Below are 7,227 nucleotides of genomic sequence, written 5' to 3'. Positions count from 1 at the left end.
GAGTGAAAAGGGATATGTCACTCAAAAATGAATATTTTGTCATTTACTCATCCTCGCCTCTTCAAAACCTGTTTGAGTTTCATCCGCTGAACACAAAACAAGATATTCTGATGACTGCTTGGGAAAAAAACAGCCATTTTCTCTCTAAGATGTAAACGGCTGCTTTTTCCCAAAGTTCTTCAGAAGACCTTATTTTGTGTGCAAATGGAAAAAGAAATGCATAAATATTTACAACTACTTTAGTGTGAGGAAAAATCAGAAGGAAATTATATATTTTTTTGGGTGGACCATAAATGTCCTCCTAAACCAGACTCCACAGATTTATTCTTATCCTGTTTTTACCAAGGCATATTCTCATTCATAATTTGCCTCTTTCACCATTGTTAAAAACAGTGAAAAAATCATCTTTGTAAAAAACCTTTGAAACAAAGAAACAAAAATTTAAACAATAATTTTAAATCTGACTTTGCATTTTTTAAATAAATCATTACATAACATTTTTGGAAAACTTCTAACACCAAAAAATATCTCTTAATAACTCAATTAACTGAAGTGTTGTGATTATTAGTACTTATTTTTGCCTCAATCACCTGCAGTCTCTTGCCTAAGCACACTTTACTTCCATTTAATGTTTTATGTGAATAAAATCACTCAAGCAATTTTCAATTAATCTGGCACGTGTTTTTCCATTGTGGATTTTGGCTATTCAGAATGTATACAGGCTACTCTGCCACGTGGAGACTATGGATTTACTATTTACTCACATGTAAGGGGACGTCCACCAACATAAATATACACAACTTACAGAGTTCAGGTTCACGCACTAATCAATGTGTGTCAACAGCAGATTAGATAAGAGACTGTTGGATCCAGTCGTTTAGTGTCCTAAGCTTGTGTTTAGGGAGGTGAAGTGTTTATCTTAGGAGCATAGGGAAATACAGTGCTGTATTTATGTTCCAATTAAGACCAAATTATGGACGTATTTACCATCATGGGATAATCAATAAATTAATAAATATAAGTAATTGTGGCATTTTATTTCACAGTTCTACCTTTTGAGAATTGGCAGTTCTATACTTCACATTCTGTTTAATTTTTTCGAAAGACCCACCTCCCACTGACAAAGATCCAGGATTTTCAAATGTACCTTTTACAAGAGAAAACTTGTTAAGATCTTTATTATTATCATTAATTGTTCTCCATTCAAATGGCCAAATTCTGGAAATGAATGTGCTGGCCAGATTGTTATTTGTTCAATAAATGACAATAGGTTACAGTTAAAACTTTTATGTCATAAAGTTATAAAACTTTATATAATGTACATAAACATAACATGATATACATAGCATAAAATTATAAATGATGAATTTAAAAAAAACTTATTTTTTGTATTTGTTTCTAATGATAAATAGTTTTTAAAATGGTATTTAAAAAAAAGTTTTTTTTATTATTATTTCTTTATTCTAAATCTTTAGGAAATATTTTAGGTACATCAGAAAGTGTGGTTATGATGACCTCTCGACTAGGTATTCTAGCTAAAAATAGGGTTTAAATTGTCACTAAATGCCGTGATTAAATGCCATAATTAAGCAGAAAATGAAGTGAACTACTACGAGAAGCTCCACTTTTTGAGAAAAATTAACCATTCCTTTCACAGACTAACTATGGGCCTGTTGTTTTCAACAGAAGAAAAAATCAAACAGGTTTAAAAGTGGAGGTTGAGTAAATCCAGCCTGATCTCATGAGGAAACATAAGTAAATTACTTTTTGTCAGTTTAGTGATTCAGTCATACAAAAATATAGGATTTTATAAAGGAGGCATGGCACCCAACCCCACCCCTAAACCCAACAACCATCATTGGGGGATATGCAAATTGTTCTTAATTGTACGAATTAGGCACTAAACCAAAAAGTGTATGAATTTGCATGAGATTGTGTTGATATCATGAAAGAATTTTCCATTTATGGCTGAACTCTGCCTTTAACTCTAATGATTAAAGTAACAACTAAGATTTTGAAGAAAAAAAAATGAAATCATCAAATTTTGTATTTATTTATTTAATATTATTATTATAATTATTTCTTGCAATTTTGAGTTTATTCCTTGCTTTACATTTCAGTATACTGAGTTAATACTTCACAAGTTTGAGTTTGCATTTAATAACATGGGAACTTATTTTGTCAGGGGTGCTGATGGGCGGGGGTTTCTTTTTTGAATAGTCAAATATTACCAAAGTCACTTATCTCACTCCAGATTAACTTTTAAAATACAATAATTTCTCTGAAGTCACAAACCACATGCACAACATAAAATAACAAACCAACAACCTTAAAAATTCCTCGAATAAAAGATAGAAAATTTAAGAAATGTTCAAAAATAAAACTATATGGCTAAGTCTCACAATTCTGAGTTTACAGGTACATCTAACAATTTGAGTTTACGTCTGACAGTTTCTTAGTTTCCATCACATAGTTTCACATTTGCAGCTCACATTCTGAGTTTATATACTCCAAGTTTTAACATCACAGATCCAAGTTCAGAGTTCAGGTTCTGCGTTTACGTTTACATCTCACAACTCCAAGTTTATGTCTCAGTTGCAAGTTTTCACCATACAGTTCCAAGTTAACATCGTATTCGAAGGTTATGTTTATATCACGCAATTCAGAGTTTTTATATGATTAGATTACTTGTTCTTTTTAATATTTCATGCTATTTTACTGTGTTTAAAAATAGTTAAAAAAATCTTTAGCATTTTATAATATTTTACAGTTTAAATAAAATTTTTTACAGTGGATGTTTTCCATCAAAACCAGAATTCCTAAAGTTAACCAATCTCCAGTTGCTTTGCTAATATTTGCTGAAGATATGACCTTAATACGCAATGTGAGTTTTTAGTTGATTTAGTAGAGTTTACCATTGGTTGAATGATGCAGTCCTGACTCTTATTTACCTGTCTAGGACAAAACGACACACCAGAGCCTGTCCAGAGATCATTTTTTGCCTGTTTGTACAAGTACATGGAACAAATGCCAACATGAAACAGATTAGTTATTGGTATTTCATTACATGTGGATCCCTGCAGTTTTACGGCTCTCCTTTTTCCTCATAACACAGTGGCCATATTTCTTTGTTGCATGAGCAGAACCTTGACCATGACTCAGTGTTTCCAATTCCCTGCATTAGAGCAACAATGGCCTTTTGTAGCTTATTATAATCATGACTAAGTTTCTTGTGGAGTTTGTATAGTGTTGACCTTGAGGTGAACATCATCCCACTGCTTTTACATTGGGAGGTTTTGTTCATCAAAAAAACTTTCCAACTTTTTTTCTGTAAAAAAACTGCAGGGGAATAGGGTAAACTAATTGTCCTTTTGAACGTTTAGTATTGTCATACTTACTTAGCTGATTGATTACGTTAAGAATTGCAACCTTTTTTGTTTTCAAAGTTTACTGAAATTATATTAACAAGCTCATTTGCATACATTAGCACAAAAATGTGAACACTGAATGATGTCAGGTTCAAAATTTGTTTCCGTTCTTTTGTATCTATTATTAAAAGTATTTTTTACATTTAGTTTCCAAGTACTGGGTTGCAGCTAGAAATGAATTCACTGCGTAAAACATATGCCAGAATAGTTGGCGGTTTCTTTCTGCTGTGGCAACTTGTGAAATAAGCCAAAGGATAATGAATAAATGTTTTTTTTTTTTTTTTACATTTACATACCAATTTTGCAAAATGAAATACCATATATGATCAAGGAAAATCATGTATAAATGTTTTCCTTAGTAAAAGCTCTCAGTATATGGGTATAAATAAAATAGTTTATTTACTAAATTTAATAAATATTTATGGATCAGTGAAGGAGAAAAGAAAACTTTGATGTAATTTTAAAATCTATAGACACAAATTGTGATAAAGTGTGGAAAAAGAGACACTTAAAATTCATTCATTCATTAATTTTCTTGTCGGCTTAGTCCCTATTAATGCGGGATCGCCACAGCGAAATGAACAGCCAACTTATCCAGCACATTTTTAAGCAGCGGATGCACGAGAAAGTATAGACTAAATAAAAGTTCCATTGCTTTATTTATTTATTTATTTTTTTGGTTTTTATAATTTAATAATTTTGTGCAATATTACACGCCATTACAGGAATGCAGAATGAAACATGAATAAAAGCATTACAAGAAAGTTGCAATCTTGAAAGTATAATGTTTACATTTTGCATTTTATTTAGCGAAATATTATTATTATTATTATTATTATTATTATTATTATTATTATTATTTATTTTTATTATTATTATTTATATTTTTATATATATTTTTAACTTATTTTGTTGGACCTGTAATCATTTATTTTTTATATAATTTATTCATATTTATTTTATATTTCTACATTTTTTATCAAACATTTGCCCAGAACTGTTAAATAAAGTGAAAAATACGGTATTATCAAATTCGAATAAGTACATTTCTGAGCATATACCTGTTGTTTTAGAATTCAGTCAGGGGTTTGTTTTTTTGCTTAAGGCACCTACATATGTGTTAAACATTTTTAGTAAAACAGTATTCATTCATTCATTCATTCATTTTCCTTCGACTTAGTCTCGATTTCTGGTCACCACAGTGGAATGAACCGCCAACTGTTCAAGCATATGTTTTATGCCGCGGATGCCATTCCAGCTGCATAGGAAAGCAGTATAGCAGTAATAGGAAATATCCATACATACACATTCACACTTATACAATACGGCCAATTTTTTTTTTTTTAATTCACTTATAGTGCTTGTCTTTGGACTTTGGGGGAAACCGGAGCACTCGGAAGAAACCTACGACAATAGGTGGTGAACATGCAAACTCCACACAGAAATGCCAAGTAGCTCAGCCAAGACTCAAACCAGCGACCTTCTTGCTGTAAGGCAACATTGCTAACCACTAAGCCACTGTGATGCTCCAAAACAGTATTTATAAAAGTTAAAGCAGCAGATTCTTATTCTGTGTGTTTTTGGGTGGGTGTGTTGGAATGTGCATGTGTGTGCAAATGTGGTTTTGTGGTGTAAAAATGGTTTTAAAGCTGATTGGGTCAAAATTGACCCCAAGGAAAATATTTGTGCCCCAAATGTGTACAGTCTTCATGAATATATGAAACTAGGCCATGATCACATTTTTCTAACATTGGGTTCTTTAGATAAGATAAACACAAAAGACACAAGATTAAAAAAAACATTGTATAAGTTTTTTCTGCTGTTAAATTGGTGCATGAAAATTAGGCGTCCGCTGTGTAAAACATATGCTAGAATAGTTAGCGGTTCATTCTGCTGTGGTGACCCCTGATAAATAGGGACTAAGACGAAGGAAAATGAATGAATGATATGTTTATGGTGAATAAGCAGTTAATTATATTAATTGACATTTTATGATAATATGAGCTCTTTTAAGTCAGTTAAATGTAATAAGTTAAAATCAAAAAGTGAATCAATGAAAATTCAATGTGAAAATTTAAGGCAACCGCATTTTATTGTTGTTGTTTTTTCTTCAGTGTTGTTGCCTGTAATCACGCAACATACATTTCCTCTCATCGGCTCACATGAGTGTGTTGTCAAACACAGGCCGCGGGACGGTCCAGTGTCATGACTGCTGTTCTCAACTATTCATAGCCACAGGTGTTATGGAAAGTCACGAGCAAGCGGTGGGTTTTATATATGTGTGAGTGCACAGTATGTGAGAATTGCTCCCATTGTGCCCATAGCTTTGAAGCACAGGCACCTTCTGTACCTCTCCCAGTTCTGCTCAACAAGTTCACTATGTAGGAGTTTATTCTTAATTAAAACAGCATGTAATATAGCGCACAGTGTTTAGAACCACCTGGCTGCTTCTTTATTTGATTTGATTTATTTATTTTTTATCAAAAATATTATAAAAAATATCATTAACAAAAAATACATTTTAACATGGTCGAAAATTGAGTGGGATGAAGCACAAGCTTGAGATATTGAGATTGTTTTTAGAAAAGCTTATTAGTACTTGAAAAGGATTTTCAAGTAGACAAATGTAAAGTGTGGCTGAACTACTCTTTAATAATTGAGCTTTTAAATGATTTTGAAAGAAAAATCATTTGATCATTTAAAACAGTGATGCCCAAACTAGGGCCTGTAGGCCAAATTTAATATAACCCTTTGTTTATTTTATTGTTAAAAGCTAACTTAAATTAAATGTTTCAATTAAATGGCGGATCAGATTTTGTTTAAATGTACACACTGTCACCCGACAATACAGAGACTTTGGTTAGAAAATGCAAGTCAAATGCAGATTCTGTTTGACCAGTGTACTCAGCATTAAACTCTGCTGTTTTTAATATAAAAAGTTAGACTGCATTAGTTCATACGATTTAAATGTTTTCTTTTTATTTGAGATATTCTGAAATAAAATAGGAAATTACCTATGGCAATTTTAATGTAATATAGTTTGGTATGTTTTCCAAGGCTCTCAATGATATTTGGTTTTTGTCACTTCGTATGAAAAAGTTCGGGCAGCCCTGTTCTAAAACATAAGTGAAAATGTTACATTATTGCAACCTAAAATAGGTTTCTATTTAAATAGGAATTGTGACTGATTGCAAAACTGTGATGACTGTGACTGAAGTCATTAGTAACACATGATCCTTTTAAAAACACTTTTAAATAAATAAAATGAGTTACATATTTTATATTATTTATTTTAAAATAGTAAAAAAAAAACTAGTGTCACAACATAATTAAATGTAAACATGGGATCAAATGAAATGAAATAAATGTAATTGTTAATTTTGTAATTACTATTAAATATTAGATTTTTTAAAATCATTGTTTATTAACAACTATGTCAATAACTATGGTTTATTAATGAAAAATTTGTATAAAATAATTTTTAGTTTAAATAGTATTTTATGTGATGAAAAGACGTTTGCTTAAAATATGTTTTTTACAAAAATGCTATTCACACTAGCTAATTGTTTAGGGCATGAATAATGGGATTTCTTTGTTCTATTTTCTGTTATGTTTAATTAAAATTTTGAAGCTTACATTTTTTAGCATTTAAAGATTTCATTTTTTTAAAATATATTAATGTAAAAGTAATAAATTATTATTACTTTTTTCAATTAATCTGAATTCATCACTAGAAATTTTATTGATTTCATTTTAAACAACCATTTTTGATTATATTTTTCTACTGAAAACACTGGAA

The sequence above is a fragment of the Danio rerio genome, chromosome 19 (genome assembly GCF_049306965.1).
Source record: "Danio rerio strain Tuebingen ecotype United States chromosome 19, GRCz12tu, whole genome shotgun sequence".
Taxonomy (NCBI): Eukaryota; Metazoa; Chordata; class Actinopteri; order Cypriniformes; family Danionidae; genus Danio; species Danio rerio.
Note: the sequence above shows the minus strand (reverse complement) of the source record.